Raw genomic sequence first — 27,724 nt, 5'->3', positions numbered from 1 at the left:
ATGTTTCTTTACCTAACTTCCCACAAGTTTCCGGGATACAGGAGATCAGATCCCAGAGAAATATCCAACTTTATATTTTCCAGGTCGTCCAGCCCTTCCCCTTTTCAATGTGAACTATTTTGAAAACATCAATATTTAGTTGTAACCGTTATGTCGTTCTCCATGGTGTAAACTGACGCGAAGTGAACATTATATGTCTCTTCATCTGCTGAGATTCAAGACAAAGGTGAGCACTTTCGTCTTAAAGTGGTCCTATTTGGTCTCAAGTTCTTAATTACTTGTAGATTCTCTTTAGACTATACTTAATATTATGTTCTGATGACATCTCAGATCCTCGATTGACCTTTATAATGTCCTCCTTAAGAATGCCCCTCCACTCTTTATATTATTCAAGAGATTCACTTGAAACCATGTGTTTATATGGAAGCTGTCAGCTTTTTCTTTAAAAAAAAGTCTTATGACATGGCGTAAATCTCAGCAATCAACGTTGTTCTAACGGAATACCTACAATGTGGAACCCGGCCATTCGGACCAAGAAGCCCCCACTAATCCTGCGAAGGGAATCACATCCAAACTCACATGTCTACACAATTCCTGTAACTCTGCATTTCCCATGACCAAAGAACGTCAGGCACACATCTTTAGTCTAAGGACGAATGTGCAAACTCCAAATATACAGTCGTCCAAAGTAGATATTGAACCAACATCGCTGAGACCGCAAGACATTAGTACTCACCACTGAGTCAGCCATTATAAACCTCCTATCCATCACTCAAAACTTATCATCACTTCGATATGGGGCCTCGACCTGCTCCTAATGTTCCAAATTCATCTGTCCAGAGCCTCCTATTGACTGAGGTGTAAACCTCTGCCCGTGCTTTCCTATTCGCTTGAACTGAACGCCTGCATTGTATTTGCCTTCCTAAACACCAACTGAAACTGCATGTTAAACATAAGAGAAAATTGAACTTTGAATTCTTTCTGCTTTCAGAAAAGTGTTTGTGCCTCTACTCTTACCACCAAACATATGACCGCACACTTTTCCACAAAGTATCGCAACTGCAACTATTTTTTCAAAGCACTCAGTTTATTAATGTCATTCTGCCGCAAGCCCGCTTCAACAATAAGATCTGCACTTCCACCTTTCATTGTGTCTTCTTGAAATGGAGCAACAACACCCTCAGTTCCTTTGAATGGATCCTTCATACATAATGTGAATAGCTGTGTTGCCAACACTGACTCCTGCTGAACTCCACTAGTCACGGGCTGCCATCCTGGAGAAGACGCCTTTACCCAACTGTCTGCCTTCTGCCAATCAGCCAAAACTCAATCCATGTCCTCTTCTTTAGCAGTTTGCCGTATTGCATCTTGACATATGTCTGTGGAAATTCAAGCTGGTCACCTCCACAGGCTTGACTTCGTCTAACTTGCTCATTACCTACTCAAAGCATTTAACACAAAGCTGGTTTATTTGATTGTTATCTAGAATATTCCAACTTTGATTCCAGGAATGAATGTGAAGAACAACAACGCTCAATTGCTGTTGAGATTTCTAAACACTAAGCTACCTTGGTAGGGTCGATGAGTGAGTGAAGTCCTTCCCTCATTGGGATCCTCTATTCTCTCAACAGGGTCGATGCGTGACCTAACTGTTTTGCTCACATGGAGCAGGTAAATGCTTGCTGCCAACTGCAAACCAGATGGTGTACTGAGAGTTGAGATGATCGCTTGAACCTATTCCTGGAGTAGGTTCCTTGAAACGTCTCTCACAATTCGAAAATATCGATGGGAAATCAGTTCTACAGAGACTAGAGAGCACACCCCACAGGCTACATAGTTGATAGGTCTCTCCACAATGTGATGACGTTCATGATGAACTGTCCACAGGAAAGTTTATTATGATTACTGTCTTTATTCAGTGTGAACACGTTGAACACACGTAAGTATTCAGGAACTTGTGCAGCACCTCTCGCATTCATGGCATTTAGAAAGACCTGTTAATATTGCGAGAAAGGTGATGAGCCATGCGGTCGCTCGGACTTTGCAGCAGGGTCCCACAGATTTGGAATTGGAGAGGTCTCTATTCCGGGTGAGCACGTGGGTCAGACGTCAGGTCTCTATATATCTTAATGAACTCGTATTTATGTGAGCATATTTCTCAGAGATGAAGCACATAGAGGTTTGATAACATTTTCCAAAGTCCGGAGAGAGAAAGGTTTCACATTAGTATAAATGTGGTGTTCGGTTGACTAATCGCTGGACGTTTTAAAGCATTTTCCGCAGTTCATACACTGAAATCGTTTATCATCATTTTGAACGAGCAGGTGTCGCAGCAGGTCAGAGACAGAATGAATCCCTTCCCACACTCTGAGCAGGTGAATGGCTTGTTCCTGGTATCATTGTGTCCATGGGAAATCAGCTCAGACAGGGAAATGAATCCCTACTTTTCCACAATCATTCCTCAATATGACTGCAACTGAGGTGTGTAAGTCTGATGACAGGTTAAAAACCTGGTCCACACGCACAATAAGTGAACGACTTATCTCACACTTTTACCAGAGCTTTTTCCTTTCATGTTCGAAATCTGATCAAGTTGTATTTGGGATAAAATTCGTGGCTTCATCAGATTATGCTGGAGAGGTTGACTTGTAAATCTACCCCTTCTAATATCCTGCGAAATTCATGTGATCCAAAAATGAGAGTGTGAAACCGTCTTTCAAAAGACTCTAGAATCTGTCTGAAGATATGGTCTGAAGGTAAGGGATTTTCGACACTAAGAATTTGACCAGAATTTTGTCAGAATCTTTCATGCACACAACTTCCACCACAGAGAACGAGCAGGTCATCAGGTGGATATGAACACGATCGCCTCCTTGTTCCCTCCAGGTCAAACACTGTCCTGACATGTCTGACATCCAGTCCTGTTGAAGCAGACATTTCTTACAATTCAATCATTGCAAAACTGAGGCCTCTGACTTCAATCCCTAACTCAAAATCCACTACCTCTCCACTGAATCGAAAGTGTGATCCTGGAAAAGCGCAGCAGGGCAGGCAGCAACGAATGAACAGGACAATCGATGTTTTGGACACGAGATTTCATCAGGAAAGAGGCTTCTGAACCGAGGGGGTACAGAGACAAATGGAAGCGGATGGGGGTGGGACAAGGTAGCTGAGAGAGTGATAGATTGATGGAGGTGGGGATAATGATGAAAGGTCGCAGCGCAGGCTGGAGCAGATAGGTCGGATGGAAAATGTCCACATAGGACAGTTCATGAGAGTGGCGGAAACCCTGGACCTGAATGAACTTGGCTGTGTGGGAGGGAGAGTTGACTGTTCAGCCAGGGGCCAGTGGTGTTGTTTGGTGCGGGTGTCGCGGAGGTGTTTTCTGAAGCGGTCTGTAATTAGGCATCCGATCTCCTCAATGTCGAGGAGACAGCAAAGGGAGCAATTGATACAATAAATGATATGCGTGGAAATGCAGATAAAGCTCTGATGGACATGCAAGGGTCCTTTTGGACCTTTGATGGAGTTGAGGACGGATGTGTGGGTGGATGTTTTGCAAATACCGTGTTGGAATGAGAAGGTGCTGGGAGGGGAGGGGAGTTTTGTGGTAGCGTGGACTTTGTAAGGGAGTTGAAGAGGGAATGATCTTCATAGAAAATGGATAGGGGTGTGGAGGGAAATCCATCTTAATTGTTGGGGTTCATTTGCAGCTGACGGAAATACCGGAGGATGACATGATGTCTACAGAGACTGTTAGATTTTAAAGTGATGAAGAAAGAAGTTCTTTCCTTGTCATATTTGGAGGGATGGGTTTTGGGAGTGGCGTTGAAGGAAGTGGAAGAGATGAGCTGGAAGGAATCATCGACGACGTGACAGGAGAAAATGCCTCGCCACTGATTCAAATTTCTCCCTGGCAATTGTTTGAGTCTCTCATTTTTGGATCACATGAATTTCGCAGGATATTAGAAGGGGTAGATTTACAAGTCAACCTCTCCAGCATAATCTGATGAAGCCACGAATTTTATCCCAAATACAACTTGATCAGACACGTCATTACCATGGTGACATCCTTCACCTCGTGATGTGTTTTTAACTACATATCATCATCATCACCATGTCAGCCAACTTGCACTTCATTAACATCATAAACTCTTCCACGTCTCTGCCCTTCTGCAGCTCAAACATGAAACCATTCGTTTGGACGACACGGTCATAATACACTTCCACCCGTTCTTTCAAATTCCCTCCTGCTCTGGTGCTAGTGGGGCAATGAAAAGAGAAAGAGGGAGAGAGAGGAGTTGAACACGTGTCTGCAGGGATGTTGCAGGAGGGAGGGTTTTAGATTCTTTGATAATTGGGGCTATTTCTGGGGTAGGTGGGACCTGTACAAGCAGGATGATCTTCACATGAACCAGAGGGGTACCAATATCTTTGGGTGGGGGGTGGAATTCGCTAAGGCTATTGGGGTGTGTTTAAACTAATCCAGCAGGAGGATGGGAACCAAAATTGTAGTTCAAGTACAAAACAATTTGAGAGGAGAGAGGTGCAGAATCAAGCTTCAGGGGCGCAAGATGGCACCAGCAAGCAAGAATGTGGTTTGGAGTGTGTCTGCTTCAATGCCAGGAGCATCCAGAATCAGATGGACGAACTTGCAGCATGGTTTGGTACCTGGGAATTCGATGTTGTGGCCATTTCGGAGACATGAATAGAGCAGGGACAGTAATGGTTTTTGCAGATTCCAGGACTTCAGTAAGAAGAGAGAAGAAGGTAAAAGAGGGAGACGTGTGGCTGTGTTGGTCAAGGACAGTACTACAGTTGCAGAAAGGATGTTTGGGTCTCGTCAACTGAGGTAATATGGGCTGAAGTTAGAAACAGGAAAGGAGAGGTCACGCTATTGGGAGTTTTCTGTAGGCCTCCGAATAGTTCCAGAGATGTAGACGAAAGGATAGCAAATATGATTTTCGACAGGAGTGATGGAGATAGGGTAGTTGTCATGGGGGACTTCAACTTTTCAAATATTGGCAGAAAACACGATATTACGATTATTATATTTGGTTCAGTTTTTGTCCACTGTGTGCAGGAAGGGTTCCTTACACAGTATGTAGACAGGCCAACAAGGCGCGAGGCCACATTAGTTTCGGTAATGGGTAATGAGCCCGATCAAGTGTTAGACAGGGAAGTAGGTGAGCACATTGGTGATAGAGATCACCGTTCTGTTGAGTTTACTATTGTGATAGATATAGATAGGTGTATACCACTGGGCAAGAGTTACAGCTAGGGGAACGTCATTTATGATGCGATTAGGCAGGATGTAGGAAGCATAGGATGGAGAAGGAAACTGCAGTGTATAGGCACATTAGAAATGTGGAGCTAATTCAAGGAAATGCTACTGTGTGTCCTAGATAAGTATGAATTTGTCAGGCAGGAAGAAAGCTGTAGAGCGCAGGAGCCGTGGTTTACGAAAGAAGTAGATTCTCTGGTCAAAAGGAAGAAGAAGGCTTATGTTAGGATGAGATGCGTAGGCTCATTTAGGGCGCTTGATGGTTACACGGTAGCCAGAAAAGACTGAAAGAGAGAGCTCAAATGAGCCAGGAGGAGACGTGAGAAGTTGTTGGCTGATAGGATCAGGGTTAAACCGAAGGCTTTCGATATGTATTTAAGGGATAAACAAATGACGAGAGTAAGATTAGGGCCAATCAGTGACATTTTTGGGAAGTTGTGTACTTTACAACAGTATTCAGTCTAGAAAACGGCAATGTTGTCGAGGGGAATACTGAGATACAGGCTACTGGACTAGGTATGATTGAGGTTCACAAGGAGGAGGTATTAGAAATCCTGCAGAGTGTGAAAGTAGATATGTCCCCTGGACCGGATGGGATTTATCCTAGGATCCTCTGGGAAGCTATTGGTGTGATTGCCGAGCCTTTGGCATTGATCTTTAAATCGTCATTATCGACAGGAATAGTGCCAGAAGACTGGAGAATAGCAAATGTGGTTCCCATATTCAACAATGGGAGTAGAGACAATCCTATTTATTATAGACCAGTGAGCTTCACTTCAGTTGTTGGTAAAGTGTTGGAAAAGGTTATAAGAGATAGGATTTATAATCATCTAGAAAAGAATAATTTGATTAGGGATAGTCAGCATAGTTTTGTGAAGGTTACGTCGTGCCTCAAAAACATTATGTAGTTCTTTGAGAAGGTGACCAAGCAGTTGGATCAGATGATGTTGTGTATATGGATTTCAGTAAGGCGTTCGATAAGGTTCCCCACAGTAGGCTATAGTAAAAAATCCGGAGGAATGGGATTGTTGGAGATAAAGCAGTTTGTGTCAACAATTGGCTTGCTGAAAGAAGACACAGGGTGGTGGTTGCTGGGAAATGTTTCTCCTGGAGTCCACTTAACAGTGCTGAACCGCAAGGATCGCTGTTGGGTCCACTGCTGTTCGTTTGATGAACGACGTGGATGAGGGCGGAGAAGAGTGTGTTAGTACTTTTGCAGACGACACTGAGGTTGGTGGAGTTGTGGATAGTGACGAATGACGTAGAAGGTTGCAGCGAGATATAGATAAGCTGCAGAGCTGGGCTGAGAGGTGGCACATGGAATTTAATGCGGACAAGTATGAGGTGATTCACTTTGGTCAGAGTAAGAGGAATGCAAAGTACTAGATTAATGGTAAGATTCCTGGTAGTGTAGATGAGCAGAAAGATCTCAGTGTCCAGGTACACAGATCCTTGAAATTTGCAAGCCAGATTGACAGAGTTGTTAACAAGGTATACATTGTTTTAACTTTTATTAATAGAGGGATCGTGTTCTGGAACCATGAGGTTATGCTACAGCTGTACAAATTCTAATGCGGACACACTTGGAGTATTGTGTACAGTTCTGGTCACTGCATTATAAGAAGAATATGGAAGCTTTGGAAAGGGTGCAGAGGAGATTTACTCGGATGTTGCCTGGTATGGAGGGAATGTCTTACCAGGAAAGGCTGCGGTACTTGTAATTTTCTCGATAGAGAGAAGAAGGTTGAGATGTGACTGAACAGAGATATAAATTATAATCAGAGGGCTAGACAGGGTGGATAGGGAGAAGTGTCTTCCAACAATGGTGACAACCATCACGAGGAGGCATAATTTTAAATTGAGGGATGATATATAGAGGACAGGTGTCAGCGGTAGTTTATTTACTCAGAGAGTAGTAAGGGTATGGAATGCTTTGCCTGCAGCGGTAGAAGATTCCCTAACTTTAAGTATATTTAAGTCGTCATTGGACAAGCATATGAACGTACATGGAATAATATAGGTAAGATGAGCTTCAGATTGGTACACAGTTCGGCGCAACATCGAGGGCCGAAGGGACGGTACTGCGTTGTAATGTTCAATGTTCTATGTTCTATGCTCTAACCCCCTCAGCTTCTGTTCAAGGGTGCACTTGCGTTCTGTTCACTGTTTCATTGTGCATTATCTGAATGACATTTTTACCAATGCCCATTTTCCCAAACGTGCAATGCGGCCTTCGCAGCTTTATCTTTCTACACGTGCTCCCTCATGGTGGAAGGGAAGGAGTTGCAGGTATTCACCCAATGATGTCATCCTGATGTCTTCCAATACCTCTTCTGCATGTGGGTGTACTCACAACAAGAGTTGCTCACCCATCACTGGGCAGCTAAATTTCAAAGGTTTCATCATTTTCTACAAATCTCTTGACTGTCTTCCCTCTATGTATCACTGTCATGTCCTTCAGCCCACTCAAGAGCAAACGGAGCTGGTCAATAGTATGCCAACCCAGCCAGCGGACACGACACCCAGATTATGTTTTAAAGTGCTCTCTCAGATATCTGCATTCCCTCGAATTCCAACCTCCAGAGCATGTTCAAATTGAACTGTTTCACGTTTGGTGCCTAAACGTCATCTGCCAAAGCCATAAACTATGAAACCCCGTCGCTACATAAATCGCACAGGGCTATAGGAAAGGAATTACTCACCAAGTGATGAAGAAAAACTGTAATAAATGCTGAAATGAAGGGCAATTAATTGGTATCAACACTACGTCGTGTCGTTTTCATAATAGAAACTTCAAAGCTTTTCCTCTGTATGAGTTTAAACAAATGTTGATCCCTGTCACATTAAGAGATATTGGGATGCTGACAAAGTGTTATATCAAACAAGTGATCAAAGAAGTGGGTTTCAAGTCTTATTTTGTCATACAAAACGAAGCTTGTATCACAAAACTGATTTGACAGAATTTGTTCTGCTCGAGGTCATCATCTTTTCTCAGTCTCAAGACGTTAGTGCTTCCTTAGCTTAGTGGTTCCAACCCTGGTTTTGTAAACCAGGAGTTGTAACCTCCATTCTCACGGCAGCCTTGCTGAATTTTCTTACAACTATTGCAGCAAGCATCCGAAGGTGTGTTCTGTATGTTGTGAGGAATTATTTTTGCAGGAACGGCTGGAAGTCATTTTTTTTACGCAGACCAGGCCTCATCTGTTTCAGTTTGGAAGTCCACATCCGTGTTTTTCTTTCGAGGAACATGAGGATGATAAGCTTCTGATGCGAATAATGCCTTCATTTGGCAGGAAGAACAACGTGACTCAGTAGGAGCAGTAAAGTAACGGTGAAACAGTGCAGGACGAAAACGTACAGGGATGCGGCTGTGTGCTTCTGTTCCTTATGTAGATACAGGAATGTGCTGGAATCCAAATGAAACAGGTAGGAGGCTGGAAGAGCACAGCTAGCCAGGCTGCCCCAGAGGTGGAGAAATCAACGTTTAGCAGGTACCAAATATTCACCATTGGGGCAGTCTAAGAAGGACAGCCTCCTGCCAGTTTACTTATGTAAACCGAAACGGGTTTTAAAGCTAATAGTGAACAAAGGAGAGGCCAAACTGTTCAATTCCTCAATTTATGCAAGTTGAGCTCTATTGAGTTCTTTGTCGCTCTCAAAAGATGTGTCTGTGTAGTTCCTTCTATGGGTCAAAATGAGGTTCAGTTCTCCCCAGGTTATGAACAAATGTGACGGGATCTGAATTCAGTCTCTATCGCTGGTTCATTTGAGATTAAAACTTTGCATGGAAAGTCTCATTGAGATGAACACTTCAGACGTCAGGCTGTGGGCTAGGTAGTGGTAACTGGAAAGGAGAATGGATGGATGTTTGATGGCTGGCACTGACATAATGTATTGTTCTGTGCTGTAAAAGCACGGTGTCAGGAACATTCTTTTTTGACAGAAATTTCTCATCGCTGGAAAAGGAATCTATGCTGTTTAGAGAAGACGCAATTGCACATGCCGTCCTTCCTGGTGACTAGTGGTTACGATGCAGTGCTTTCACCGCTGTGGTTTGAGTTTATTTCTTGTTCAGGGAATCAGGATTTATTGTTCCTGCTAAGGGCAACAACAAAAGTAGAACATCTTTGACAGGAATCACATTACAAATGCGTCCACATGTGCCTTGCAATATTGTACAGGGCCGTAAGGCGGCTCACTGGTTATCACTGCTGCCTCACAGCGCCAGAGATATGGTCTGCCTACAACTGGGTTGACTGTCAATAAGGTGCTTTCTTCAGGATCAAATGAAGAGAAAAAGGGTAAGGAATTGTTCTTTGAGGGTTAATCCCTGGAGGATTTGTGTGCATTTGTTGAATTGAATAGCCAGTTTCTGAACTATTGGCATTCTATGTTCTCTTAGTGTGTTTCTTTAGCAAATGTTCAGTCAAGGGAGAAAAGTGAGGTAAAACTGTCACTTCCCTGTCAGGGATTGATCCATTATGCGACAACCAACGGATTCACTTTTGACTGAACTAGCTCCGATTTTCCCTACATTAGTAATGGCAGGATACAGCATTAGAGCGGGTTTTAATGTGTTGTATTTGACACAACATCCTTTCTCAACATGGACTATACTGGGATATAAAGAGATAATAAAAGACATGGATGGCGATGACTGGAATGAAAAGACGTCAGGAAGAATGGACAGCGTTTACTTGGAAACAAAAAAAATGGAAACGAAGCCATTAATGTAGTCAATGGTAATGCCATTTGAAAAGACAAGGCAAGGTTTCAAGGGTTGGTGGAAAAGACGAATAGATCATGCGTGGTGACACCAGGTAAAACTGAGTTGTGTCCGTTTGGAAGGTTTCCAGGCGATGTCAATTTGGTGAGAGTAAACAGGAGGGAAATTCCTTCTTTCGGATGGATCTATATCAAGACTATAGAACTTCAAAATTAGCGATGAATGATAAAGAGAAGTTTGGAGCACGTTTTTCTTTTCCTTCTACAGCTATTGAATTCGAAAATGATTACTTTTTCGCTGGAAAAAAAAAATCAGAAGCTGATTCTAAAATATTGGTAAAGACGCCTGCACACACGCAAGGAATGAATTGCACCGCGACAGGGAGTCTGGGCGGCCATGATGGGTACGCGTTCGGTGCATTTGTTGCATCGAATAGCCAGTTTCCGAACTGTGGGCATTCCATGTTCCCTTATTGTGTTGCTTTGGCACATGTTCAGACAGGGGAGAAAAGTGAGTAAAAACAGTCAAGGCCCCATCAGTGATTGATCCATTGTGCAACAACCAACGGATTCACTTTTGACTGAACGAGCTCCCATTTTCCCTGCATTGGTAATGGCAGTATCCAGCATTAGAGCGGGTTTTCATGTGTTGCATTGGACCCAGCATCCTTTCTATACTGGGATATAAAGAGATAATAAAAGCCATGGATTCCGATGACTGGAATGAAAAGACGTCAGGAAGAATGGACAGCGTTTTCTTGGAAACAAGGAAATGGAAAGGAAGCCAACGATGTAGTGAGGGATAATGCCATTTGAAAAGACAAGACGGGGTTTCATGGGCTGGTGGAAAAGACGAATAGATAATATGGCGTGACACCAGGTAAAACTGATTTGTGTCCGTAGAGAAGGTTTCCAGGTGATGTGAATTTGGTAAGAGTAAACAGGAGGGAAATTCCCTCATTCGGATGGATCGACATCTAGAGTTTAGAACTTCAAAACCAGTTGATGAATGATAAAGAGAAGTTTGGAGCACGTTTTCTTTTTCCCTCTACAGCTATTGAATTCAAAAATTATTACTTTTTCGCAGGAAAAATTATTCAGAAGCTGATTCTAAAATATTTGGAAAGACGCGTGCAGACACACAAGGAGTGAATTTCACAGGGACAGGGAGTATGGACGGCTAGGATGGGTACATGTTAGGTGCACACTCTCTAATTGGTTAATGTTAATTGGAAAGAAATCTCATAACACCTGCAAAGGAGCACGACTCAGTACAGAATGTGCTGATTGTGAGGAAAGGTTTAGCAGCTTGTTCCACATGAACTTTTATTGTTGTGGTTCTGTTCGCCGAGCTGGGAGTTTTTGTTGCAAACGTTTCGTCCCCTGACTAGGTGACATCCTCAGTACTTGGGAGCCTCCTGCGAAGCGCTTCTGTGGTGCTTCCTCCGATATTTATAGTGGCCTGTCACTGCCGCTTCTGGTTGTCAGTTTCAGCTGTCCACTGTAGTGGCCGGTATATTGAGTCCAGGTAGTGGACCTATGATGGTAGTGTTGTCCCAGTGGTACGACACGACCAACTATCCTTAGTAGCCACACACGCAGAGAACAAGCAACAGGAATTCGACTGGGACAGAAACTACCATCATAGGTCAAGCCAAACAAAGAACAGTCAGGGAATTCCTACAGACATGGCATTCATCCACAAACTCCATCAACAAACACATTGACCTGGACCCAATATACCGGCCACGACAGCGGACAGCTGAAACTGACAACCGGAAGCGGCAGGGACAGGCCACTATAAATACCGGAGGAAACACCACAGAAGCGCTTCGCAGGAGGCTCCCAAGCACTGAGAATGTCAACCAGTCAGGGGACGAAACGTTTGCAACAAAAACTTCCAGCTCGGCGAACAGAACCACAACAACATGATTTCTATATTCATTGACCTACGAAGTCGATGCCAATGGCTCACATTGTAATGGGATTCATCAACAAGAGAACTTCAGGATTAACACAGTTCTGTCTTCTGTGCAGGGGGTGATTGCACAAGCACAGTATCAAGCTTCCTCGGGGCAAGAGAAGAGTTAACATTTTCGGTCCAGTGACGGTGTCCCCAGCACTGATGGTTTTCAGAAAAAATTTGGTCTATACGCAGAAGATATGTGGGGGTGCAATAATTAGGAGGAAACAAGATGTCGGGATAGAGCCGAAAGAGAGAGACTAACAGTTGGACATAGGAATCGATAATGATTTGTTTGGAGCATTAACAACTGATCACGGAGACTGTTTATGACGAACCATAGGTAGTGTGTATTGGCTGCTATGCTATAACTAGGCCGGGTGGGTGTGGCGGGGGCCAGGACATGGGAGGCTTCAGGCCTCTAAAATGATTGAAATTAATATGGAGGGTTGCGGGGTCCTCAAACAGAAAATGGTCTGTTGCTTTTTCAGTATGCGCTGAGCTATGGTGGAACACTGCAGTAAGCCTGAGATAGAGACGTTGGTTCGGAAACATAGTTCTGTGCTAAAGGAGCAGTCAGTTTCAGCTGTCTGCTCTAGTGGCCGGTATATTGGGTCCAGGTCGATGTGTTTGTTGATGGAGTTTGTGAGTGAGTGCCATGCCTCTAGGAATTCCCTGGCTGTTCTTTGTTTGGCTTGACCTATGAGGATAGTGTACAAAATCCCATGCAAGGATTGCACAAAACGCTATATAGGACAAACAGGAAGACAGCTAAACGATCCGCATACAAGAACATCAACTAGCCACGAAACGACACGACCAGCTATCCTTAGTACCCACACACGCAGACGACAAGCAACATGAATTCGACTGGGACAACACTACCATTATAGGCCATGCATAGGTTTAATACAGCGTTTTTAATTTAAAATGTCTGAATGCTCTCCTTCCAGTGTGACAGTACAGTTGTGTCAGCAAAGGGGATAACTGAGTGAATCACTTTACTTGTTCAGCTAGCGAACATTCCTGTTGTGGTAAGATATAGAGGCAGAATGTAGGAAGAGGGATGGAAAGGTTCTGAAGAAGTTTGACACAGGGACAGAGGAAGTGTTCGTGGTTCTAACCGGCTTGAAGTGGGCATATTCCCAATTCAGGACGCACTTGTATCTTATGTTCCTCTCTGTGGCAAGGGAGAAAATTACAGGTGTTCTGAGCAATGTTTAACTTTCCACTTTGGGTTTGTAGTGGACTGGACTAATGCAGTTCCACTTTTCAGCAAGATTGGGAGAGATAAACCAGAGAATCACACAGTAGTGAGTCTCACATCAGTTACAAGGGAACCTTTTGGGAGAGTCATCACGGTTTTGTTACAGAATGTGATGCCTAACAGATTGGATTAAGTATATTTCATTGGCAAGCGATCAAGATTTTTATAACGAGGACAGTAAAGTTGATGTTGTTTGTGTGGATTTCAACATAGCCTTTAACACGACACTACACTGGAGACTGGTAAGAGGATAAAAGTGAAAACGGATTTAAGGTCGCCAGGCAACTTGGATCCAAACTTAATTTGGTGGTGGTAGGAGGCACAGGATGGTGATAGAAGGCTGTTTGTGTGACTGGAACTGGTATTCAATGGTGTAACACAAGGATGAATGCTGGGTCCCATGTTGTTTGTGAATATAGAACAAGTTGTGTGAAATAGTAAGCAGAATTGTCGATGATACGAATATGAGCAAAGTGGTTAATAGTGAGGAATAAGGTCTTAGGATGGAGGAGCTCAGAGATGGATTTGTCAAATTTTAAATTCAGATAGGGGATGTTGAAACTAACCATGAAAATCATGTGGTAATGCACATTGGAAGTAACGCATCAACGGATTACTCAATGAATGGCAGGACACGCGGAAACCTGGAAGAACATATAGACTTTGCATGTTGGGCCACATATCTGTGAAGGCAGCAGAACATAGTGAAAATCACAACTTTATCAGTCAAGGCAAAATCTATAAAAACAGATAAAGTGGTGTCACAAGTAGACAAGATGGTGAAGAACGTACTTGGCACACCTTTTGTCATTAGTCAGAAAATCGATTATCCAAGTTGGAATATCATGTTGTGGCAATATAGAACATTGGTGAGATCACATTTGGAATAATGATTGCAATTATGTTCAAATTCCACAGGAAGGATTTTGTGAAAATTGAAACTGTCCACGAACGATTTGCAAGGATGTTACGGGGACCTGAGGGCTTGAGTAAAGCGTGGAGATGGGGTAGGCAGGGGCTTTTTCGCAGGAATGTTCCAGGTAGCGCGTAACGTTCTCACCATTTATAAAATGCTGACGGCGATGGATAAGCAACTGGCCTAAATCGTTTGCGTAGAATGATGAAGTTCAAAACTAGAGGGCACAGTTTTAAGGTGACAGGAACTGGGACACACTAAATAAGGTATAGAGAGTGAGAGAATGATGGTTGATTTCCAACAGTCATTGCTTCAGCTCAGTTTTCGGTTTTAAAAACAAACTTTTTTTTTTGTGAAAGTATTTTGGTGGTAAGTCGTGAATGGAACGTTAGGGGTACTAAAATTGAGTGGTGCACCGATGTATAAGTGAGTGGGTACAGTATTGTCCAATGCACTATGAAATGGAGAATGTCATATGTATAAGGATCTTTTTAAATTAAAGATCTTTTAAATTAATTTAAATGTTGCAGGACTCTGAAATACACACCAAACTGGCTGTGCTGGGATATGAGTCACATTGACTTTTCTGCAGGAGCATCAACTAATTCGGAAAGCAAAATGATATTTTTCATCTGTTCAGCAGTGGCGAAGCCAATATATATTCCTCCATTCCTATAAGCACTTGACGAGTTGAGTGTGCATTGCCTGATCGAAACATTCCAGTTCATGAAACTCTTTTTTCTTTTGAGAAACAGAATGCAACAGTTATTAAACTGCAGCTTTCTCTTTTCCTTTACCAATTTTAATATTCAAACATTCAGTTGAAGTGACAGACTACTGAATTCTAAAATAATTATTAATTTTCGCTCAGATATTCAGCCTCGGTAGTTTTTTTTTTCTTTAGTGATCTGAATGACCTGATATTTATGGGAAAAGAATGTTGAATTTGTTTTGCATGCGACAGAAGAATCAACTGAGTGGTGACAGGTGTATCTTAATTTTCCTATGAAGTTGAGCTGAGGTAGTGTCGAGTTAAAAGTGTGGATCAGGAAAAGTACACGTGGTAAGGCAGCATCCATGGAGTAGGAAAGTCGATGTTTCGACCATAATGTTTTCGTCAGCATAATTGGAAACATTGACACTCCGGGTCCTCAGATGTTGCCTAACCACTGTGCTTTCTCGCGCCATCCTTCCTGACTCTAATCTCTCGCATTTGGAATCCTCGCCTTCTCCTCAGGTGGGGTAGTGTTAGGTACAATTCCTGAGATGTAACAACATGTTCGTAATGATAATTTGGAAATTCAGTTGGAAGCTCATCATTGATGCAATTCATTCTCCCCCTCCCATTCTGCCAAGCACATGCAGGTCCTGCGCCTCCTTCATTAACATTCCCTGAACACCTGACGCCTGAAAGAAGAAGGCCTCATCGCCCTCTTTGGCCCTTGATGCCACATGGGATCACCAGTTTCCTCATTCGTCCTTCCCTTACGCTATTCTAGTTTCATGATTCCAACTCAGCATTGCCCTCACGACCTGCACATCACCTTTCCAACCTACCCGCTCCACCTCTTGTCAGAACTCCACCTTTACCTTCTCATCGCATTCTCAGCTATCACGCCCCCAAACCTCCAAGCGGCCCATTTATCTCTCAGCCCCCACGGCCACAAAACCTCATTGCTGATGAAGGGTTTATGCCCGAATCATCAGTTGTCCCGCTCCTCGCATACTGCCTGACCTACTGTGTTTTCTCTCACCACAGTGTCGACTCTGAGTTCTAGCATCTGCAGTTCTCACTTTCTCCACGGGACAGTATTGTGTAAAAGTCACATGATTGGAAAAGTGCAGTTTCTGTGGCTTTCTAAGTTGTTAATATCATTTGCTCAATCGGCTCTAGCTGGAGTATTTTGTGTCTTTCTGCAATTATCATTATAGCAGGGATGTGATAGCATTGGAAACGGTGCAAAACAGATATCGTCTGTTCGAAGAGTTCCACTTATGAAGATAGTTTGGACGGACTGGGCTGTCACAAAGATGTTCTCTTTTTTTAAAAAAACGGAACTGTACTTTTTCTCAAGGATAATGTGTCTTGATATCTTTTTTTATCAAAGGCGTTGTAAAACATTTCAGGCTCCGAATCGGATGAAGTGTTACAGAGATGAAAGTGTTCACTGTGAGGCTTTTCGTTTCTCCCTCAACAGCTGAGGCTTAAGGCCAAAGATGTTATGTTTTTAAAATGAACTGTATAATGGTAAAAGAGTGGTCATTCTGGAAAGCTGAATTCCGGTTTTTAGATCCTGCAGCAATGGCGCACGAACTAATAACCTCTCTCCTTCTGCAATTCTAAAATTTACCTGTAAGCTGCTGTTTCATTTTTACTGTATTTAAGGTGCTTGTTTTTTTTTTAGGATTGTTGTATATTTTCAGAACAGCATAAGTAAGTCTCCTTTGGACAGACTGAGTTCTGCGGGCATTCTATAGTCTGGATTTTGTTTTTCAATCCGTCATTTTGTGAATAATGTTTGTAACTAGCTTCCTCAGGTAATTTTCACCATAAACTTAAAGAAAAAAGTATAATGTTACGATCGGGGTTGTCTGCTTAATAAAGTTTTGAATGTTTTAGCCTCGTCCATAACAAATCGGGAGGTAGTTGGTGGATTAAAATAACAACTGATTGGTGCTTGTGTCTTCATTACGGGTGTTGATTTGGATTGGAGTAGACAATGCCGAGGAAAGCAATGTCTCATTTAGGTGCAAAAAGTTGTCTGGCTATGGCAGATGTAAAGTAGGTAGTTTTACAAAAAATAATTCAGGCGTGGCTTCTGGAATTAGCAGACATGCTGAGATTGTATTTGCCTCTTTTTGTGAGGAAAGGAGAGATCATTCTCGCAATAGCTCAGCATTTAACTAAGCTGGAAAATCCATGAGTATCTTTGGAGATGGTTAAAATTTATTTGAAAATGAAGCAGCTTGAGTTAGACGCAAGAGATAAGGAAAGGACACCAGGTTTAAAGCAGTATGAGATATACGATTCTCAGCTCCAAGAACACAATTTGTGCTTGCAAGTGATATAGCTCAATCACGGTTAAGCGTGCTGCCTACTCCAGTTGAAAAGCCAGTCAAGATGCAGGCAAGAGTCGCAATGCAGGATGCTTATCAAAGGAATTTTCTCCGATTGTGTCTTAATGCGATCACAGAGTCACAAGCTGAAGCAGGAGAAATCAAAAGGCACGGATAAGGAAGCTGAAATATGATAACAAAATATTTTTTATCAGATAAGTGGGACACAGCAGGGGACAAGCGTTACAATGCAAGTATATTCAGCTCTGCTGTGCTACTGATTTACAGCAGAAAGAAGAAAAAATAAAGCAGTTGGATCAGAAGAAATGCACTTGGAAGGAGAGTGAATGCATCCTCGTGTGATATTGCTTAGCAAATGATATGTTAAGGAGGAATTGGAGAGGAACACATATTCAAGCAAGTGAGAAATGGGCAGAACTTTTTTCTAGTGGGGTAAAGAAAAGTCGTGCTGCGAGTTCCGCATGTGCCACAAATTGGAGGTTACTTCGGCATGAGGAAAACGGAGGCTAAAGTGCAAAGACATTTTTACCGGCCTGGATTGCAGGGGAATGCATTTGAATTTTGCCAGACGTATCATACGTTGCAACTAAGAGGAAAACCATGGAAAATAATAAAGACTGCATGTTTAATACATATCCCAGCGTTCGAGGAATCTTTCGTAACTGTCTTCATTCATTGTGTAGGTTCCCTGCATCCAATAAAAGATGGGAATAAGCATTAATTAACAGAAATTGATGTATTGACGAGATTTCCAAATGTTGTTCAATCGTGCAATATGACAGCTAAAAGGATTGTGGTAGAATTACGATTTTTTAAAATCTAGATTAAGACTACCATCAGTGATACAATTAGCTAAATGGCCAAACTTCACATCCAAACTTTTCAAGGAGTATATAGATAGTTTGAAAATAAAATGATTCAAATCTACTGTGTCCCATCCAGAATCACACGGTGCACTGGAAAGGTGACGTCAATTATTAAAGACTATGTTGAGGTTTTATGGTTCGGAGTAGCCAGATTATTTCCATAAGGGAGTTGCGTCAGTGCTGTTTGCGATCTGAGATGCATCAAAAGAATCCACCAAACTAAGTCCATCTGAAACCTATTTTGGGCATAAGGTAAGAGGACCATTAAAATTTATGAAGGAAAATTAATAAGTCAGATTACAGAGACCACACATTTGGACGATGTGCCAAATTTTAGAGTTGGACTAAATAATGTTGGGGAGTTGTCGAGACAGTATTTAAAAGTATCGCAGCAAATGGTGATGCAGGAAGTGCATGAGAAATAAAAAAAAATCACAATTTTGCCACTGGGAATAATGTATTCATTTAAATTACATTAATCGGTGAAACTTTAAAGTTAGGTTTAGAAGACCTTATCAAATTGAGAGGAAATTGAGTGAGGTTAGCTACTTGATAGCGACTCCAGGCATGAAGGAATCTCACAGAATGTGCGATGGGAATATGTTGTAACGGTATTTTGGGAGAGAACGAACGCAAGTGGAGAATGTGTTATTGGCTACGAAACACTGGGAAGAACTAATGTCAGGGAATTCTGCATTGGACGTTCCTGAAATAAAATTGGACAAAGCAAAAGTTGTCCAATATTGGTAAAGTTATTCAGTTATCTTCCAGAAGAAAATCGAAAGAGTTATTACTCTTGCATGGAGAGATCTGCTGAAATAAACTGGGAGTTAATAATCGAATTGTAGATGATGTAAATATAGGAGATGTTGTTCTAACTTTGTAACATCATTGCAGGCATAACCCTCTAAAATTTTACAAATTCATAAGGAGATATCACGTATGCTCCAACTGGCATAACGGAAGTGAGTTTCAATGAATGGAGTTCACCCATCACCATGGCGCCAAAGCCAGATAAGTCCCAACAGTTATGTGTGGACGGTCACAAAATCAATGTTGTTAGAAAGACTGATGCATATCCATATCTACAGTTGAAGGACTGCGTGGAAAAGATTGGAAGAGTAACTTACATTTCTATGTTAGACTTCCTCAAAGGTTACTGGCAGTGAACCTTGTCAGAAAGGTCAAAGGCAATTTTATAACGCCAACTGGCCTGCAGAAATTTAAAGTAATGCCGTTTGTACGGAAAACACTTCAGCCACATTTCAGAGCTTAACTGACAAGGTAATTGCCAGATACGCAACTGTGTGGTATATATTGTGCCTGGTGACCGTCACTCTCTTATGGATTGAATATTTACAGCATTTATCGGGCTTGTTTGATCGAATTCGGATGTCAAACTGGTTTGTAAACCTAACTAAAACTAAATCTGCCAAAGCCAACGTCACCTTCCTGGGATATGTCGTCGAACACGGACAAATAGCCCCACAGGATGCGAAATCGAATGTTACAGGGGACATGTACACATTGTTGACGAAAGGAGCAGTACGACCGTTCCCCGATTGAGTGGCTTTTACTGAACGTTTGTGCTGAATGTTATCAGTGGGACTGCTCCAGTCACCGAATTGTTAAAAACAGGCAAGAAATTTCAGTGAACACAAGACTTTCAAAATGTATTTGACAGCCTAAATACATTGTTACCTATTGCCAAAGTATCATCCACAACTAATTACAAGAAAGCTTTCAAGGTGCCCATCGATGCAAGTGATGTGCCTGCCTCTCTTCTTCTGCCCCTCTAATTTTGACCTGTCAACTTGTTTCATCTTTACTCTGTGTTTACGGGGTATAATTATCAGGAATGTTGCATACTTTTGGAAAAGCATAATTAAGTCTATTTTGGATAGCTGAGTTCTGTGGATATTCTATGTTCCATTCACTGTGTTTCATCGCTTAATATTGTGAATAATTTTCTCTCTGTTTTAAAAACTGGAAGTCAAACTAACTAAAATATTCCGAGTAAATTTTACTATATATTCACCAAAACAAATAACGACGTTACGCTCTGCATTGCAGCATAAGAATGTTTTGAGTGGTGTGGCCGAGGCAAAACGGGTTTGTTTTTTCTCAGAGCACAGTTAATTGTGCGGAAACATACTTTTTTTTAGATTAGATTACATTAAAGTGTGGAAACAGGCCCTTTGGCCCAACAAGTCCACACCAACCCGCCAAAGCGCAACCCACCCATACCCCTACATTTACCCCTTACCTTACGCTACAGGCAATTTAGCTTGGCCAATTCACCTGACCTGCACATCTGTGGACTGTGGGAGGAAACCGGAGCACCCGGAGGAAACCCACGGAGACACGGGGAGAATGTGCAAACTCCACACAGTCAGTCGTCTGAGGCGGGAATTGAACCCGGGTCTCAGGCACTGTGCCACCGTGCCACCCACTTGACATGTACGAAATAATGAGGAGCATGGAATTACAGATTGAAGGTAATATTTGCTCTTGATCGATCACCAGGGTTTGTAGATTTCAGATAAGATGCAGAAAGCTTTGAATAGACTTGTAGGAAAACTTTATCAGTCAGCGAGTGGTAGAGTCTGGAACTCACGCTCTATAAAGATCAGTTGGACAGTTAACCCTTCACTCTTCTCTGATTCCACTGACCAAAGAGTTTCGAAAAATGCTCGAAGCCGAGCATCACAGTGAGCAACAGTTATTCGATCAGTGGCTTTATGAAATGGAAAGATGCTCATGAGTATCGTGTGCGATTATTTGGCTTCCCTGCTGTGATGATGCTGGAACATTGACTTTCATATTCTCTGGTACATTTAATGAAGGCATTCTCTTTCCTGCAGATTAGGAACTCCAACCGTATTTCGACTTCAGAAAAATCAGTTTTTATGCGTGTTAAAAGTCTGCGCTGTCATCAAGCCAGGTAGGATTCGAACCTATAGTTTCCTGATCCGTAGTCAGGCGCGTTATCCATTACGCCACTGGCCTGATGCACAGCCTTCAGAGCCATGATGTTAACACGGACACCGTTAATAGCAGTCATGTTCACCAATTGAACAAGCGATAAAGATAATTACCGTCACTGCTTCAGTCCAATCTTCATCACCTTTCAAAGCAGCGAATTTTCCAAAAAGAAAACACATATGTCCTCATGAAGCTTCCATTCACACTCTGACTGGTCAGTCATTCAATGTTATCACTGCTGATCTGATGAATTTCGTATCCACTTCTTCAGCATAACAGACGTGAACGTGAGCCTAATCACCACATCGGATATACCAGTTAATTTTCTGAGCTCTCGATTACAGTAACGACCTTTGCGATCATTTGAAGTTTTGTAGATATCTCGCAAACGTAATATCCGACAACCTCAGTGTTGCAATCACTACAGTCTCTCGGGACGCAGAAGTGAAAGATTCAACCGAATCTGAGTTCCCACATCTCAGTCACTGTTTCACAAGTATTCCTTTGTGCGAGTGGTTCTGTTCCTGTCATAATCTCGGCCATGATCCTTATTGCTTTTTGCATCGTGATTTTCCATGTGGCACCAGTATCATGAAATGGTCCTTCCTTGGCATTGTAAACACAACAAGTTCTGCTCGAATCACAGTGACAGCAATCGGCATTTTTCCCGTTTTACTCCATGTAATATGTGCTTAGCAAACGCTGGGAAAATCAATCTATTTTTTACATAAAAATACTCTTCGTGGTGATCAGTTTCCTTCTTCAAGCACCCGCTGTCTCACATCTTTGCGTTTCACATATCATAACCATCCTTTATTGGAGAAACCTCTCCCTCCCACAAGAAATAACTCGCCTAAACGTCCACCCTCCCATTTCACTGAGGTATTGTGCAATATAATACTCACATTTACACTGTTCATTCTGTACTGCTGCGGTCACTGTTTTGGGTGAAAGTGCTCAATCCCATGTTCGGCATCTTCAAGCAATTCAATCCATTTAGGTGCAGCTATTCTGTAATTAATTCTCCTGTAGCAGCTTTTACTGACACGGACAAGACATGACTGGAACATCGGGCTCAGCATAAGTGCATAGCGCAGGATTGAGCAAAAGATGTTTTATTGGAAACGGCAAGTTTCTGTGGTTTTCTCCAGTCATTTATTTCATTTGTTCATTCGGTTCCCCCGAAATATTGCCTGCAGTTCTGCAATTCACATTACAGTAGGCATGTGATCACACTGGAAACCGTGCAGAAATTGAAAAGTTTAGGTTATGAAGACAGATTGTTTTGACAGTGGTTGTTTTCTTAAGGCAGAGGAAACTGTGAGGATACATGTTTCATATGCACTAAATAATGAGCACCATGGACAATGCAGACTAAAAGAAACGTTTCCTCTTGACCGATCAACAGGGGCATACACTGAAGTTAAGAGGTGGAAAGGGTTGAGGAGACATGTAGAAAAATCTCATCAGCAAGGGGATGTTTGAATCTGGATTCAGTGTCTGAAGAGATGCACAGAGGCGAACCCACATAACCTTCAGAAATACACGGATCTGAACTTGAGTTGTTAATGCACAAAAGGCCAAGTGATGAAAATGAAGAAAGATAGTTAAGCGATTGCATCTGACGAAAGCATCTACAACGACCTTGAGGCCTTTCATTCTACACATACGTGGTATTCGTATAGCTGTCCGTGGGGTGGGGGTGGGGGGGGGGGGCGGCTAGCAGTTCTATTCTTTCACTTTCTTCGTTGTGACCCGGCTTTGATTCTCAGTCTGGGAGTTGGGGTTTGTTTAGATCCAGACAGCGACATCAGCAAAAGCAGACCACCTGCGAGTGGTGTGCTTTTAGTACCTCAGATCAATTAATGACGTCGAGAAATGAGAGACTATGTCTCAGCCTCTTAAATAAGGGGGGCGGTGCCTCGGCCGTCTCTGCTCATTCAGACAGTTCACTCTCCATTCTCCACTGATTCCGCTTCCTAACGATTTTCCCAAAATTAACAAAGCTGAGACTTGTCTCTGTGTCTTGTTTCCTTGACAATCACAGGTGCCGCAGTGAATCTCGGATGGCTGACAGGAGTAAAGGGCAGTGTGAATGACGAATTCAACTTCCCCTCCATTAATGACTCTGGGATATTGACTCTGACGGTCTCAGGGGCATTTAATGAAGGGACCCTTGTCCCTGCAGTTCAAGGTGCAAACCTCATTTCGTCTTCAGATCAGTCATTTGTAAGTGCAATAAAGTCAGTGCTGCCCACAGCCAGGTTGGAATCGAAACTCCACACAGCAGATCTGTCGTTCGGCATGTCATCCATTGTGCCACTGGCCCGATGTATGTGCTGCATTTTGTGGGAGATTAGATTGCATGTGAATTTGAAGCCTGCCAGTCTTGTTCTTGAACCAAGTCGAAACCTCAACGACAATCTCTGGACCATAACCAAGCGCATTATCCATTGTGACACTGCGCTCGCGCGTGCTTGAGGTTGGTATTCTGCAGAGTTGTGATCTAAACACGGACATGACAATCGTACTCATGCTCACAAGTTGAATAAACAAGAAAGATAACCGCTGTTACTGTTTCATTCCAATCATCCACTCTTTGTGCAGCGCGAGGTTTTGTAACGAAAAGACATTTACCCTCATGAAACTTCTATTCACCTTGGGTCTACTCAGCCATTCAATGGTATCTCGACTCATCTGATGAATTTCAAATTCCACTTCACTGATTTTGCTCCATCACTTTTGATAAACTAATGCCAAATCACAACATGATATTCAAGCTAATTTTCGAAGTATCCGAGTTTACAATAAATTGATTAAAATGAAATGAGCAAAAAAATATCCCTTCCTGCCAGATCAGAGTTAGCCATATGAGAACGGTCAGAGTGCGAAAACATTACCTCCGTTTCTCTCGGTGCAGATGTCAACAGAAGCTGCACCAGGTAAAGTTGGAACTACCAGCTTGATGTCCCAACGCTCCCTGCTTCGTGCCAATGGAAGCTGCTGCAGATAAGGTTGGAACTTCCAGCCTGATGCGACATATACCACGTCAATAAAAGCTGCTCCATGTTTGAACTCCCAGTTCCCGGCATTTCAATTCACTCTATACTTTCAGCAAAATACTTCACACTCACTGATTTCATTAATGAACCCATATCCGCTGGCTCATCCCCATCCCCATTTCGAGTTTGATCTTCGCTTTTGCACCACACAGTACTCCAGGCCTGAAACCTGGCACTATATGGTATTCCACAGCAGTGGTCACTTTCTTGTATGACGAAGTTGGTAAAGAAACCGAAGGTAAACTGCATTTCTTTTGCAGAAATACATTCCAGTAATTCCCTGCGCTATTCCCTGATACCTTCATTTTCTTGACAACTATATCAATCTTCGCCTGCTGCAAACTAACTGATGAAATATCCATCGGCTCTCGAGATACTGAAGTTAACCATTCAGCTCACCATGAGTTTGCATGCCTCAGTCACTGTCTGTCAAGTATTCCTACTGTTCATGTGGTCCTTTTCCTAATATATCCTCTGCCACTATCTTTACTGCTTTTTGCATCATGCTATTCCATGTGGTGCCGGTGTCGTGCAATGGTTAACGCTTTGCATACTGGCAGCAGAAAGATCATCGGCAATTTGACTTCCAGTATTGTCACTTGTTACCGTTTTATGCAGAGTAATCAATCTTTGTTGACATGAAAATATTCATCGAGGTGATGATTTTGCTCCTTCAAACCCCCGCCCGTTCACAAATCTACTGTCTATGTATCAGGATTCAAACCCACCCATTCTCGGAGATTTCTCCCCATCCCACGATCAGTAACCCTGCTTTAGGTCCCTCCTCCAATTTCCCTGACACATTTGACAATCAAGCACTCGCATTGACATTGTTCAGTCTGTGCAGCTGCAGTCAATGTTGTTGGGTGAACGCGACCCAATCCCACAATTAGGACCTTAAAACCAATCGATCCATTTACATACTGCTGTTGTGAGATCAGTGCTCATGTAGCAATTTTTACTGACGTACCGGAGATCACTAGAACATCAGGCTCAGGAAAAGGACACAATGCAGTATTCAGCAAAGTGTGTTTTTTTTGGAAATGATCAGTTTCTCTGCTCTATTTTCAATGGAGAAGAGGAGATTGTGAGGAAACATGACTGAAATGTGCAAAACAATGAGAGATAAAGGCAGGTTCGGCTGAAAGAAATGGTTCCTCTTGGTCAAGCGCCAAGTGGCGCTGACTAAATATAAGAGACAGAAAGTTTTCAGTCGATATGCAGTAAAAACTTTATTCACCAGTGCGGGTGGTGGATAAATCTGCAACTCATTGTGATAAATTCAACACAACCTTCAGAGGTGTTCAATCTGTATTTGTGATGCTAATGCATACAAGGCAAAGGGATGGAAAATGGAATGAGTATAGTGAAGCGGTTGTTTCTGCAAAGACCGCGTCCAACACGTTTGAGTCTTGTCACTCTCCGTGCGTCTGACCGCTGTACTCGTCCCTGGTCGTGTCATGGTTCTGAATTGGCACTTTTACCACTGCGGCCCGGGTTCAATTCCCAGTAAGGTCTGTTTTGTTTAGCATCAGCATCAAAATCAAAAGGAAATCACATCACCGTAGGAAATAAAATCGCCACAGGAAGTATCATCTGTGATAGGATTCCTTTCAATGCTTCGAATCAATCAATGTCTCCACGAACATCAGAGTCAATGTCCCAGCCTCTTAAAGAAGGAGAAGTACCTCGGCACTCCATGAAACAACATGAGACTGAGATATTTATTTTGTTTCCTTGCCATTTCGAGGAGCCGCAGCGATTGGTTCGTTGCCTCTGTGAAATTGAAAAGTGCCGATTCGCAGTGTGTGGGACTACTTGGTCTTCCTCACTTGTGATGACGCTGCGACATTGACTGTGATGTTCTCCGCGACGTGTACTCAAAGCGATTCTCGTGTCTGCATATCAGGAGCTCAAACTTCATCTCAGCTTCAGAACAATGAGGAAGATTAGGTTGTGAGTGTAATAAATACCTGCGTTAGCCTCGAGCGAGAGAGGAGTCAAACCTACAATGTTCTGATCTAGAGTCAGGCACGTGAGACTTTGCGCCACTTTCCCCACATTTTCTTCATGCTTTCACGATTCAGAGTGGTGATGTTAACATGGACAGGAGAAATAGCAGTCATATTCAAAAATTTAACCAAGAAAGAAAATCACCACGACTGCTTCAGTCCAATCCTCCCCACTTTGTGTTTCAGCGCGATTCATAATGAAAACATATCTGTCATGATGAAGCTTACATTCAGCCTCTTGTCTGTTCAGCTATTGAAAGTGATCATCGGTGATCCTATAAATTTCAACATTAGTTTCCTGCTTTTCCTCCAGAAATCAAGATAAACTCGATCATATGGCAACATCAAATAGAGTCATAGAGTCAGAGAGATGTACAGCATGGAAACAGACCCTTTGGTCCTACTCGTCCATGCTGACCAGATATCCCAACCGAATCTAGTCCCATCTGCCATCACCCCGTCCATATTCCTCCAAACCCTTTGTATTCCTGTATCCATTCCAAATGCCACTTAAATATTGCAATTATACTAGCCTCCACCACTTCTTATGGCAGCAATTCCATACACTTATCACTCTCTGTGTGAAAACGTTGCCCCGTGTGTCGCATTTATATGTTTCCCCTTTCACCCTAAAACTATGCACTCTAAGTTTGGACTCACAGACCCCAGGGAAAAGAATTTTTCGATTTACCCTATCTTAGACCCTCATAATTTTGAAAACCTCTAAAAAGTCACCCCTCAGCCTCCGACGCTCCAGGGAAAACAACCCCAGCCTGTTAAGCCTCTCCCTATATCGCAAATCCTCCAACTCTGGAAAAATCCTCATAATTGTTTTCTGAACCCTTTCAAGTTTCGTAACTTCTTTCCGATGGGAAGGATACCAAATATGCATGCAATATTCCTACAGTGGCCTAACCAATGTCTTATACAGCCGCAACATTACCACCCAACACATGTACTCAATTATTCATTCAACCAAATTTGCTGATTGCAAATCAATCATTCTAATACCGTGTAAAATTGATTTGAAGCATATAATTGAGAGAGAACCCATTTAAAAATGCTCGGTCAAGTGTCTAAACAATTATTTATGTGGCTCAGTGTCTAGTGTTGCCTTTTCACATTCCTGTGAATCATTCTGGACATTTTGACAGATGGAAGACGGGGCAGAATTATAATCATATGTTGCTGATTTGGATATCCATTGAAATTCCTTCATCATTTCCAGGTGTTTAACCTGTAACTCCTCACCTGCCAGTAATCTGGGACCATGTGCACTACGTGGACTGCAGCAGTTCAAGAAGATAATCCATCGATTTCTACATAGGCAATTGGAGATTGACAATATCTGATAGACTTGCTCATGAAAGCGCTGGAAAGTGGGGTGAACTAGTCTGCTGAGGGAAACAGCATCGGCACGATCTCCAAATTAACTTCTGTTGGAATCATTCGGTAATTGAGACTAAAATTAAAGGAAAAAAGAACTCACACCGGAGTCCATAGATCTGTTTCTGTATCCACCACTCAGTAAGAAAGCAGCTAATCATTGGAGCATCTGTACTTTTA

The sequence above is a fragment of the Chiloscyllium plagiosum genome, unplaced genomic scaffold (assembly GCF_037043375.1).
Source record: "Chiloscyllium plagiosum isolate Xiang-an unplaced genomic scaffold, Cpla_swu_hap1 HiC_scaffold_37, whole genome shotgun sequence".
NCBI classification, from domain to species: domain Eukaryota; kingdom Metazoa; phylum Chordata; class Chondrichthyes; order Orectolobiformes; family Hemiscylliidae; genus Chiloscyllium; species Chiloscyllium plagiosum.
Note: the sequence above shows the minus strand (reverse complement) of the source record.